Source organism: Haematobia irritans, chromosome 2, assembly GCF_050003625.1.
Source record: "Haematobia irritans isolate KBUSLIRL chromosome 2, ASM5000362v1, whole genome shotgun sequence".
In the NCBI taxonomy this organism is placed as follows: Eukaryota; Metazoa; Arthropoda; class Insecta; order Diptera; family Muscidae; genus Haematobia; species Haematobia irritans.
Window position 1 is genome coordinate 213,892,322 of NC_134398.1, and position 14,668 is coordinate 213,906,989.

The 14,668-nt window shown below is 30.3% G+C and overlaps 1 protein-coding gene across 1 annotated transcript in view; it reads left to right on the plus strand.

Annotated features, from left to right (window-relative positions):
- The first annotated feature begins 3,209 nt into the window (after positions 1–3,209).
- Positions 3,210–14,668, plus strand: part of LOC142227060 (uncharacterized) — a 41,628-nt gene continuing 30,169 nt past the window's right edge. Inside the window, exon 1 of the mRNA XM_075297380.1 lies at positions 3,210–3,366. The gene's annotated coding sequence lies outside the window, so the exon portion shown is untranslated. The remainder of the gene's footprint in view (positions 3,367–14,668) is intronic.

Here is a 14,668-nt window from a genome sequence, read left to right on the forward strand (position 1 = left end):
AAACACAATAACTCCGTATTCTCCGTCCATTCCAAGAAACAATCAACACACGACTGACGCGCAAAATGAAAATCGTGTGTACCTGCTCAATGTTTTTATAAAATTCTTGTCGCTGCAAAAAAATTAAAAAATTAAATGGTCACGATAACAATGTACATGGTCTTTATGGTCATGTAATGGTTGTAGACATGTCTATACGTAAACTATAAAAATATTTTGTTCTCTGCAAAAAAGTAAAAAAATTGAATGGTCAGATACACGATTTTCCTGACCATATAATGGTCTCAAATTCTATCATTTAAATAATAGAACATGTTTCACGGCATTTGAGAACCATTTAAATGCTTATTGCCAACATATATTTTTCTCCGCTCGAAAATTATTTTACAAAGACAAAATACATGGTTTTCGCGACAATTACATACTCTAAATAAGCATTAAATGGATGCGGCAACCATGTCCAAACATGTTTTTTCTGTGCGTGTGGATCCAGAACTACGATTGAAGAGTGCTTAACACCGTTCCTTAATTGTCACACGGTTGCACTTATTGCCTATAGAGAGAAAACTATAATGAAACCTTCCTTAAACTTTAAGCCTTATACTCATTTTCATACGGCTACACAAAACTTCTATTGTTAAGGCAAGGTCTACTCTCGGAATATTATCCAAAGGATTCGGTGTCTTAATAAATCATGAAGTGGAGGGAGAGAATAGTTATACGTTTAATAGTAGGGAGTCTAAGTTGTTGCTTCAATTCTGTTATAACAATGAATCCACGAGTTGAGTAAACAGAGATTCCAGGATTCAACCTCATTCTCCGAAGAATATAACATTTTCGAATGTGGTTTATCTCTTCCCTAAGGCATGTGCCATTTCTGAGTAATCCATTTAAAAAACAAGTATATACGGCCGTAAGTTCGGCCAGGCCGAATCTTATGTACCCTCCACCATGGATTGCGTAGAAACTTCTACGAAAGACTGTCATCCACAAATTTCAACTCACTCGCATGAAATTTGCTCCTCCAAGAGGCTACAAAACCAAATCTCGGGGTCGGTTTATATGGGGGCTATAAATGATTATGGACTGATATGGACCACTTTTGGCATGGTTGTTAAATATCATATACTACCACCACGTACCAAATTTCAACCATATCGGATGAATTTTGCTTCTCCAAAAGGCACCGGAGGTCACATCTGGCGATCGGTTTATATGGGAGCTATATATAATTATGGACCGATAGTAACCAATTCCTGCATGGTTGTTGGATACCATATACTAACATCACGTACTAAATTTCAACCGAATGGGAAGAATTTTGCTCTTCCAAGATGCACCGGAGGTCAAATCTGGGGATCGGTTTATATGGGGCCTATATATAATTATGGACAGATATCGACCAATTTTTGCATGGGTGTTTGAGGCCATATATTAACATCACGTACCAAATTTCAACTGAATCAGATGAATTTTGGTCTTCCAAGAGGCTTCGGAGGTCAAATCTAGTGAGCGGTTTCTATGAGGGCTATATATAATTATGGACCGATATGGACCAATTTTTGCATGGTCATTAGAGACCATATACTAACATCATGTACCAAATTTCAGCCGGATCGGATGAAATTTGTTTCTCTTAGAGGCTCTGCAAGCCAAATCGGGGGATAGGTTTATATGGGGGCTATATATAATTATGGACCGATGTGGACCGATTTTTGCACGGTTGTTAGAGCCCATATACTAATACCATGTACCAAATTTCAGCCGGATCGGATGAAATTTGCTTCTCTTAGAGGCCTCGCAAGCCAAATTTGGGGGGGGGGACGTTTATATGGGGGCTATACGTAAAAGTGGACCGATATGACCCATTTGCAATACCATCCGACCTACATGAATAACAACTACTTGTGCCAAGTTTCAAGTCGATAGCTTGTTTCGTTCGAAAGTTAGCGTGATTTCAACAGACGGGCGGACGGACGGACATGCTCAGATCGACTCAGAATTTCACCACGACCCAGAATATATATACTTTATGGGGTCTTAGGTCAATATTTCGATGTGTTACAAACGGAATGACAAAGTTTATATACCCCCCATCCTATGGTGGAGGGTATAAGGAAGAATCGGGAAACACTTATGGATATTCTGTAAGAATTAAAAGCAGATTCTCTCTTATACTACGTTCGCACTAGACACGAAATCTCGCTATTTAGAACCAAAATCTCTTTACAAATCTCAAGTGTTCGGACTGGCAAAATAACGAGATTTCGTAGATTTGAGGATTTAACAGCTGTTTGTAAATATATCAAACCCGTATGTGCAAACCCGTATGTGCACACGCACACACACACATTCATCTACAAGGAAAATTGGGGCAGGGTTGCAAAAAATCACAGTTGTACAAGGCAGTATAGGGGATTTTGAAAGAGATTTTGTTGGAATGCTCTACAAGCCAGCTGATATTTGCCTATTGCAAATCTACTGAGATCTAGGAGGATTTCGGCCAAAATCCTCGTTTACGAGGATTTCTTGTCTAGTGCGAACGTATTATTATATCCCAATTTGGAATTTATTTTGAACCATCAAAAGGCCCCATAAGTTTAACTCATGTCATTCACATGGCTATGTCAGCACAGCACTTTATGTTCTTCATGCTGTTGTTAACGGAGTGAAGAAGATTCCGTCAAAGCTCCAAATTGACGACCGGGCCAGGTAACAACCAACTAACCAAGTTACTTACTTTTAAAATGATCAATGACTAGAGGTGGGAGACACAGAGTGGGGGCGACCATCACAATACCTCAGCATTGGTGATTGTTTTTGCGCTATTGGGGCACAGAGGTTGGTGGTGAAGATGAAGTAGTAATATGCTTATATGTCTAGCGATGTAAAGGGGATACGCGACGACGGGTACGGCCACAGGCTTTTGTTATGGGCATCACCAGTATTGAAGATCCATGTACATTACCAACCATCAGCACTGACTGCAAGTGCTCGATCTGCTGCTACTGTCGTATTGCTGGCTGGTTGACTGACTCTAACTGGCTGGTATAGTGGCAAAAATTGTGATTACAATTTTTCAGCCAGCCGTTGTGGTGGCTGTCGTCGTCGTTGGATTTTTTTAGCTTTTTTTTCACAGTTTCTGTTTTTGGGGACAAGCTATTATAAACCGTGGTAAGATCGTCTCTGTGATCAGTTGGTAAAAGTATATCGTTGCGTACGGATAGTCTTAGAGTTGAGTCGTAATTTTATTGGTGCATTTTGCCTAGTGCAATACAAATAGAATTAAAAAAACTCATAGCAAAACAAAACAAACAACAAAAACTTGTAAATTAATTTTTTCTTAATATCTACAACAAAAAAAGTGTAAGTGTTAAAAATTATTTGATAGCATTCCTATGAACTGTGCCCAATAAAAGACCTCTTTGTAATATATCTGCTGATCATACTCTTCATGGAAAGTATTGATTATAAATTCCAAACTCTTGTGTCAAGCATCCAGAATAATTATCCTCTTTGTGGAAGGAATCATATGCTGAAATTTCTGAATTGTGAATTGTCTGTTGGTTTGGTTTACAAAGCATATCGTTTTTCAACATCTAGCATACGATTTTTTGAAAGTTTCACGTTTTTATAAAATCACGTTTTATTTCCAGATGCCAGATATTTAATTTAAAATATTTGTAAATTACATTTAATAAAAGTGAATATTACGTGGTAGAAATTGAATATTAAATAGTTAGTCTTAGTGTTGAATGACTTAACTGCTTCGTGGAAAAAATTTTACAAATTTGAGAATTTTCAAACTGTGGTATCTTTTGATATAGATGGAATTTTAAAGAAAGATTTGAGAAATGATAAATTCCTAAGAAGCTGAAGATATATAAGGGTAGGTATAGAGGATTTTTTTATGGATACCAATGTGAAAAGACAAAATCTTTCATGAGATTGCAATTATTTGTACAAAGTCACTTCAAAGTGCCAATAAAGTTTCTTTTTCACAAGTACTATCGCAACGGATATAAATGAATCCCAGTAATAACGCAGTTACAGGATATTTCCTAAAAAGTAAACATAACATGACATGTACTTTATCTTTAGAATAATGGAAGAAATTCCAAGCAAACTTGCTCCTAACGAAAATACATTCAAAAAAATTCTATAAATTCTTTTCGATGTGGACTTATGTCTTTCCCCATTCCAATGTTCTAGACATTTCTGTAAAATGACAAAATGTAATGGTGGTAGTAAAAATTGGTGAATTTTTGCATACTTTAATGACGTGAACTAAAAATGAGAACAAAAGGTTTTATACAAATGAAATACGCAATTTTACTAAATATAAATATAGTTCATATTTTCCTAAAATGGGTGAAGTTGCTAAAACTGAGTTCTCAAATGAGTACATTTTACTTAAATTTTACCTGTCTGGAAATATATACAATTTTATTAAACAACAGAAAAATATTATTATTTTTAATAAATTTTCTTTAATTTGACAAAAATTACTAACTTGTTTGTTTCATGTTGCAATTACTAAAATATTATAGTAGAAATTTTCTATTATAAACCTACATTTAGTTTGTTTTCTAGTCGACCTTTTTAATTACTTTTAGATTCTTCTGTTATTTTTGGGCTTTTAAGGTCAGGCATTTTAATGCGAATAAAAGATCAATTTATTCCATTTTTGTCATCCAACCGAAACCGAAAACCAAATTCATTATATTGTATACTAATACATCTCTTTAATTTAAAGTCTTTTACCATCTAAGTATTCTAGATATTTCTGCAATATGACATTCTAGATATTTCTACAATATGACATAAAACAATCTTGAGACATGTATTCGTGTTAGCACCATGGTTACCAAAGTTGGTAGATTTCTACCAAAAATGGTAGATTTTTTACTATCTAGTAGATTGATAGAATTCCTGATGTTTTGGTAGATTTTGTAAAATATTCCTTTCCAAAAATTTTCTATAGAAATACAATTTCGGCAAAATTTTCTATAGAAATTAAATTTTGGTAAAATTTTCTATAGAAATAAAATTTTGACAAAATTATATATATATATATATATATATATATATATATATATATATATATATATATATATATATATATATATATATAGATATAGATATATATATATATATATATATATATATATATATATATATATATATATATATATATATATATATATATATATATATATATATATATATATATATATATAAAATCTTGACAATTGTTTCTATAGAAATAAAATTTTGACAAAATTTTCAATAGAAATAAAATTTTGACAAAATGTTCAATAGAAATAAAATTTTGACAAAATGTTCAATAGAAATAAAATTTTGACAAAATTTTCTATAGAAATAAAATGTTGACAAAATTTTCAATAGATATAAAATTTTGACAAAATTTTCAATAGAAATAAAATTTTGACAAAATTTTCTATTGAAATAAAATGTTGACAAAATTTTCTTGATGTTTTGGTAGATTTTGTAAAATATTCCTTTCCACAAATTATCTGTAGAAATAAAATTTTGGCAAAATTTTCTATAGAAATTAATTTTTGGTAAAATTTTCTAAAGAAATAAAATTTTGACTAAATTTTCTATAGAAATAAAATTTTGACTAAATTTTCTATAGAAATAAAATTTCGATAAAATTTTCTATAGAAATAAAATTTTGACAAAATTATGTATATAAATAAAATTTTAAGAAAATTTTTCATAGAAATAAAATTTGACAATTGTTTCTATAGAAATAAAATTTTGACAAAATTTTCAATAGAAATAAAATTTTGACAAAATTTTCTATTGAAATAAAATGTTGACAAAATTTTCTTGATGTTTTGGTAGATTTTGTAAAATATTCCTTTCCACAAATTATCTGTAGAAATAAAATTTTGGCAAAATTTTCTATAGAAATTAATTTTTGGTAAAATTTTCTAAAGAAATAAAATTTTGACTAAATTTTCTATAGAAAGAAAATTTTGACTAAATTTTCTATAGAAATAAAATTTCGATAAAATTTTCTATAGAAATAAAATTTTGACAAAATTATGTATATAAATAAAATTTTAAGAAAATTTTTCATAGAAATAAAATTTGACAATTGTTTCTATAGAAATAAAATTTTGACAAAATTTTCAATAGAAATAAAATTTTGACAAAATTTTCAATAGAAATAAAATGTTGACAAAATTTTCTATAGAAATAAAATGTTGACAAAATTTTCTATAGAAATAAAATGTAGACAAAACTTTGTATAGAACTAAAATTTTGACAAAATTTTGTATAGAAATAAAATTTTGAGAAATTTTTTTATAGAAATACAATAGAAATAAAATTTTGACAAAATTTTTCATAGAAATAAAGTTTAGACAAAGTTTTCTATAGAAATAAAATTTTGACAAAATTTTCTATAGAAATAAAATTTTGGCAAAATTTTCTATCGAAATAAAATTTTGACGAAATTTTCTAGAGAAATAAAATGTACACAAAATTTTCTATAGAAATAAAATGTAGACAAAATTTTCTTTAGAAATAAAATGTAGACAAAATTTTCTATAGAAATAAAATTTTCACAAAATTTTCCATAGAAATAAAGTTTTGACAGAATTTTCTATAGAAATAAAGTTTTGACAGAATTTTCTATAGAAATAAAGTTTTAACAAAATTTTCTATAGAAATAAAATTTTGACAAAATTTTCTATAGAAATAAAATTTTGACAAAATTTTCTATAGAAATAAAATTTTGACAACATTTTCTATAGAAATAAAATTTTGACAAACTTTTCTATAGAAATAAAGTTTTGACAAACTTTTCTATAGAAATAAAATTTTAACAAAATTTTCTATAGAAATAAAATTTTGACAAAATTTTCTATAGAAATAAAATTTTGACAACATTTTCTATAGAAATAAAATTTTGGCAAAATTTTCTATAGAAATAAAAGTTTGACAAAATTTTCTATAAAAATAAACTTTTGACGAAATTTTGTATCGAAATAAAATTTTGACGAAATTTTCTATAGAAATAATATGTAGACAACATTTTCTATAGAAATAAAGTTTAAACAAACTTTTCTATAGAAATAAAATTTTAATAAAATTTTCTATAGAAATAAAATTTTGTCAGAATTTTCTATAGAAATAAAGTTTAGACAAACTTTTCTATAAAAATAAAGTTTAGACAAAATTTTCTATAGAAATAAAATGTTGATAAAATTTTCTATAGAAATAAAATTTTGACAAAATTTTCTATCGAAATAAAATGTTGACGAAATTTTTCTATAGAAATAAAATGTAGACAAATTTTTCTATAGAAATAAAATGTAGACAAAATTTTCTATAGAAATAAAATGTAGACAAAATTTTCTAAAGAAATAAAATTTAACAAAATTTTCTATAGAAAAAAAATCTGGCAAAATTTTCTATAGTAATAAAATTTTGATAAAATTGTCTAGAGAAATAAAATTTTGACGAAATTTTCTATAGAAATAAAATTTTGACAAAATTTTCCATAGAAATAAAATGTTGGCAAAATTTTCTATAGGAATAAAATTTTTTGAAGAAATGACACCTAACTTCAAGGACAAAACGAATTCATTTGAAAGTATATCGATTTTTGGGCGAGGAAAGAAACGCCAATATTGCTTGCAGTGGTATTTTATTCAGTTCTCAACGCATCTTCCCCAGGATAACCACCTTTCCTTTATTTTTATATATCACTATAATTAAAAATTTTATTAATTTAAAGAGGGGTATTGGACTGTCCTCTTCCCTATAATGGCAAAACTCAATTTCTTTTAAAAGTTCATTTCATCGAACACTGGAAAGTCAAGATTTTTTGTTCCGATTTCAGTCCTTAGGTTAGGTGGCAGCCCGATGTATCAGGCTCACTTAGACTATTCAGTCCATTGTGATACCACATTGGTGAACTTCTCTCTTATCACACTGAAAAAACGAATGCCCAGTTCCAAAGATTTTGTCTTTATATTAACAACTTTGGTATTGATTCCGAGCCAAAGAAGGGGATATTTTTAGGACACAATTCTTTTTTAAAAATTTGTGTACTTGATTGTAGGAAGCCAATTTTAATTGTTCGTTGTTTCAACTTTTTTTTCTTCATATGCTATCAAAGTCCTTTAAGAACAATTTAACGACAACTTTATTTTTCAAATGCAGACTCGACTTCCAGTAGAAATTATACTATGTTTAAAGGAAAAAACGTCTTTAAAATAAAGTGCTGAAAAACAGGTCCTATTTTTAAATGATTTTTTGCTTTGTAGTCAAGATGCTAAAAGATAACAAATTTAAAGACATTTTCATTAATTTTTCTGGATTATTAAAGCCAAGTGGACTTAGCCCAAAAATATTTTCTTTCATGTTATGATACCCATTTATAAGTCAAATCACTTAATTATAAGAACAATACGACTTCATTGAAAAGTTTATCGACTTTTGGACAAGAAAAAATGTTATATTAGAGAAATGTGTCTTCAATGCTAAGCAAAATCTGCATTCGTATTTTAAGGACATGAAATCTTTGCCCTCACGACATTATTTTTTTAGTGCACTGAGTGCTGCCCGATTCCATGTTAAGCGCAATGACAAGGGACGGCGTTCCACATTGCAGTGAAACCACTTAGAGAAGCTTTGAAACCCTCAGAAATGTCACCAGCATTATTGAGGTGAGATAATCCACCGATGAAAAACTTTTTAGTGTTCGGTCTATGCAGGAATCATGTGTATGCAAGGCGGTCATGCTAACCATTGCTCCCCTCCAGTCCTTTGATCTGTAGAGAGTTTTCAATTTAGCACTATTGCACAAAGTATTCGTATTCTTATACAGCTATGAGACATTTCTCTTCGGGGAGAAAATAATATTTTTGAATGAAATTTCTATTTCCAAAATTAATACTATGCTCTTGAAACATGTCTGAGACGATTATAATCTCTCTCTGCGTATACAGAGTTTGTGATGTGAAATCATAAGATTTAGACTTAGAAATGTTGTAAAAATGATTTAGTACAAATGAATTTCTATACACACACCCAGAGAAGGAATATGATCACCTCAAACATGTTTTAAGAGCAAAATGTTATTTTTGGGTGGTGACCATGTAACATGGTTTTCGCAACCATGTTATTTTCTCGGAAATCATGTATCTGATTTCGGCAAGCAGGTTATATTTGACGAGAAAATAACATTTTAGTGACAAACATGTTACATGGTCACCATACAAAAATAAAATGTTGCTCTTGAAACATGTTTGAGGTGATCATATTCCTTCTCTGCGTGCACGCCCATGTTCCGAAATAGCAAATCGAAAAATTTTCATTTTGCCATAATTTCTTAAGCCTGAAACTTATAAACTTAAATCTTGGTAATATAGTTCTCTTTAATGAGAAGTTCAAATTAAAATTGTATTGGACTCCGAGAGTATCTCTATTATGGTGGACAATTACAAATTTCATTATTTTATTTTTTTTTTTGTCTAAAAATGCACTTCTATAAAAATTATGATACAAATTAATTTCTGCAGGTGTAGGTGTGCACCGTATAAATATATTGCTTACAAAGTGACAATGACAAGTTTCTTCAATGCCCATAAATACAAAATACTTTCATTAAGTTCTCAACATCTGATTCAGTCATCCCATTGAGTACACCAACATTTAATTTTCCGTTTATGCATCCGTTTTCACTGGAAGAAAATTTATGATATGAATGACATCCATTCATATCCATAGTCAATGAAACAATTTAACCATAGGATTTCTTTTTTTTTCTCTCCAAGCAAATGAAGATTTTCCAATAGATCGATAATGATAATCATCGACATAGCCATAACCACCACTAATACTGGCATTGGCAATCAGCAAAACCTATCGACCAACAAACACCTCCAATGACAAAAACGTGTCTATTTTATGCGAATATTTTTTCTGAATTCCTTGATGGATTTCACTTGCAACGATTGTTTGCTCGCCACCATTGTTGTCACTGTTGCTTTGGAAATATCTTATCTGTCAGTCTGTCTGTCAGCCAATTGTCGTCATCGGTGGTATTACCTTTAAAGCCTGTAATCATAAAACATCAACAGATGAGAGCTACCAGGCATGGTAACATGATTAGACAAGTCAGTAACAAAAAAAAATCAATCAATACCTTATTACATGTTAACCATCCCGATGAAAAGGGATGATGTGCAAGAAACAGTGAGAGACGAGGAGGATTCTGTGAATGTCTTTTTAATTTGCATAACAAATCAAGGGTTATGTACTTTTCAGCAATCAATTACACGTGCAAGTCATCCCATCAGATAATGGTTGTGAGATCATTGTTTCAAGTCAAAACTATTAAATTACTATGATCATGATGATCATAGTTCCATAAAAAATTGACAACCATTTAGACAATTAAATCAACATTTTTTCAATTCAATCATGGATGTCATACTTCGCAATCTTCTTAGTGTGGGATGAGTTACACATCAGTCTTTAAGGAGTTAAAAAAACAATGCTCATGTAATATTTATCTCTATCTTATATTCTATATGTCTCTATTGATATCTATATTATTTTCTTTCTATAAAATACAAGCTTACCCCAAACGGAGGTAAACTGAAACTTTATTCCAAAATCTGATCGGTTATGTTGAAGGTTATAAAGGGTGGTTAAAATTTCAAGGGCCGATGTTGATTTTGAATAAAACACAAACTATTTATGAAATTATTGTAATTTTATTTTATTATGATTTATTGGTATTACTCAATTATGTATGCAACAAAATATCGGCCAAATGGGCGCCGCGACCTCGGTGGCACACCTTCATCCGATAGTCCAAATTTTCGATGACGCTGAGGCATAATGGAGGTTGTATGCCGTTAATGTGCCGAATTATCTCATCCTTTAGCTCTTTAATTGTTGCTGGCTTATCGACGTACACCTTTTCTTTCAAATAACGCCAAAGAAAAAAGTCCAACGGTGTCAAATCACATGATCTTGGCGGCCAATTGACATCGTCATTACGTGAGATAACACGGCCATTGAATTTGTTGCGCAAAAGAACCATTGTTTCGTTAGCTGTGTGGCAAGTGGCACCGTTCTACTGAAACCACATATCGTCCACATCCATATCTTCCAATTCGGGCCATAAAAAGTTCGTTATCATCTCACGATAGCGAACACCATTCACAGTAACTGCCTGACCGGCCTCATTTTGGAAAAAATACGGCCCGATGATGCCGCCAGCCCATAAACCGCACCAAACAGTCACTCTTTATGGGTGCATTGATTTTTCGACAATCACTCTTGGATTTTCATTCGCCAAATGCGGCAATTCTGTTTATTGACGAATCCACTGAGGTGAAAATGTGCCTCATCACTGAAGATGATTTTCTTCGAAAATTGAACATCCACTGTTGCCATTTCTTGGAACCATTTAACACGTTGTTGGATTGTGTATCTCTCCATGGTTCAAATTGAATAAGCCTGAAATAGAGAAATGTCAAATAAAATTCGGGAAAAACTTGGCGTTTATGTGTGGTTCACATTCAACATCGGCCCTTACAATTTAACCACCCTTTATCTCTAATGAGGAAGTCACACATGTGGCATTCTTAGTTGAAAACTTCTACAGAAAATATCCTGGAAAACAAGGTCAACCATGTACTGACTAGTATTAGCGAAAAATCATATGAATAAGTTCTACCGAATTCCTTTCAGATGAGTGAATTGAATTCATACTGCCTCACTATATATTGGTTAGGTTAATTAGGTTAAGTATGGTTGTTACAGGTTGTTTCGGACACATTTATCCTATCCTGTTCATTGTTATACCACATGTGATTAACTTCTCATTTATCAGTGGGTGTTGTTCGTCTCTCCGTATAGCTCGACAGGTAAGTCCAAGATCCCGCTTTTTTCCACCGTTGATCTTACCATAACGATTATATCTCTAATGAGGAAGTCACTCATGTGGCATTCTTAGTTGGGAACTTCTACAGAAAATATCCTATAAAACAAGGTCAACCAAGTACTCACTATTGTTAGCGAGATATCATACAAAAATCCTTCCGAATTACTTTCAGATGAGTGAATTGAATTCATACTACCTCACTATATATTGGTTAGGTTAACTAGGTTAGGTATGGTTGTTACCTGTTGTTTCAGACACATTTATCATGCCCTGTTCATTGTTATACACCCAGAAAAAAGTGACCCCTTCTTTAAGTTAAAATGAACTCATTGTGAAGAAAGTTGAACTTCGTATAGCGCCAAAGACATTTTTATTTGTTTGAACGATGTGATTTTCGTAGAAATTAGGAATAATGCATTCCATATATTAGTTAACATTTTCCTATATTTATATACCACTATACTACAGAATGAAAAAATTTAACTAATTTGAATTCATATATGGAATGATTTTATTGAAATTTTTTCATTCATTTCGACAAATCTTACACATTTGTGGTAAAACTTTTACTTCATAATTAGAACTGCTTACCTTCGTTTTTAAATACAATTTTATTTATTTCTATAAGCAATTTTATCTTCAATAAAAGACATGTTTTATTAATATATTGAATATATTTATTAAGAATCAACAGCATCGAATCTCTTTGAAATATTAGTTTATTATTCCACTATTTCCAATTTCCGTGTGATATTATCAACTGTAACACGCACTTTTTCTTCTTCTTGTACTTTTCACTTTTAATAAGTTGCTGCCTAACGATTTTGTCCTCCTTTTACAATTTCAATACCTACAAATATAAAAAATCATAAAACATTTTTGTTGCAAAAGGTTAGCGTCACTGAATATTACCTGATAATTGAAGATTCCAAAATGAAGACAAATGAAAGGGTTGTTATTCTGCTGGTGTTTTCTTTCTTTATACACTATCACGAACATTGATAGATTTATTTAAAAAAACCAAAATTTTTCTCACTAATTTAAAATAACAAATATTTTATATATTTTATTTGTTATTTATTATATTATTTTACAATATTATTATTTAACAATCTCTCCGTATACCAAAACAACGCGATTCCAACTAAAAAAACGACCGACGCGCAAATATATCGATTACACCCACGCGCAAATACATCGATTACGATGACAGGTATCGATTACAGGTAAACAATAGAAATTTAGGAAAATTTCCTATATTCTAACAAGTGTGTTTCCTTAAGTTTTGAAAGGATTGCATACTTCTTAGTACGAATGAACTAAAATATTTTTCTATGCCAAGTGTTGTTCGTATGTATGAAAAACTTTCTATTATAAAGGAAGTCGCAATTATCATTTTATAAGAAATTTTACTAATTTTGAGGAAACTTGGTTTTAGTTCGGGTTTTGTTTATTTTTACGAATGCTTTGTTATCGGTGAATAAAATTTTCTTTTTCAGTAGTAAATTCTTATACCCAGCGAAGAAAATAGGATGAGTAAAATTCCATGCCTTATTCTAGTTAATGAACTATTCCTAACTGCTTACAGTTTAGGATTTTTTTACTGAAACGAGTAAATTTTATTATTTTTCACAAAAATTTACCTTAATGGAAATAAAATGGATAAACTATATTGATGAAAATGTTTTCCTTTAGTTTCGAAGGCACTTTTTTCTGGGTGTACCACATGTGTTGTTCGTCTCTCTGTATAGCTTGATAGGTAAGTCCAAGATCCCGCTTTTTTCTATCGGTGGTCTTACCATATATTTAAAATGTTGCTAATTAAATTCAGACAGAATATTTTCAAAATGTCTAAATGCAATATACAATTAGGTTCCCTACAAATATTAAATGCATTCGAATTAGTAAATATGCAGCTCTCTGTTTAACTGAACATTAAGTTAATTTACGTAAGAACCTAAGTTTCATCCAGGGATATTAGTTCAATTTCCCAGAATTAAATCCTAGATTTTACATCTTTGCTCAATTCCTAGTATAGCTGGAACACTACTTTCTGAGTTTGAATGATTTGATATTGATTTCGAACTACAGAAAAAAATATTTACCTGCATCCTAAAATTTTGGTTGCATAATCTTTAATAAGATTATGCAAACAAAATTTTAGGATGCGGAATTTAAGGACAAATTTCTTTAAAATAATGAAATTTTAATTAAAAGAAAGTTTACAATCATTGTTTCAAAAAAAAAGAAAAAGAATTTATTAAATTTAGGACACAAATTTTAGAAATGTGCGTCCTTCCGTTAAAGTAGTATGTCTTTGAACTATGGCCAATTTCCCTTAAAGTAATGAACAACATTTTTGATTTAAAGACTAACAGAAATATTGAATCTTTAGATTTAAGATAAAACCCTTTAAATATAGGCTAAGACTTATTTTGAAAATTTTGCATCTTTGCTTTAAAGTTTTTTTTTTGTTTTTAATTAAGAAAAAAAATTTTACCTTTGAAGTATACGTTATAATTTGGATTTTTAAACTGACATTCATTTTTACGTGAATAGCTTTATTAATATATCAGGAAAAGAGAATTAATATTCGATAAATGAGATTTGTATCCCAATTTAAATTTTATTGATCCTACACCCAGAAAAAAGTGACCCCTTCTTTAAGTTAAAATGAACTCATTGTGAAGAAAGTTGAACTTCGTATAGCGCCAAAGACATTTTTAT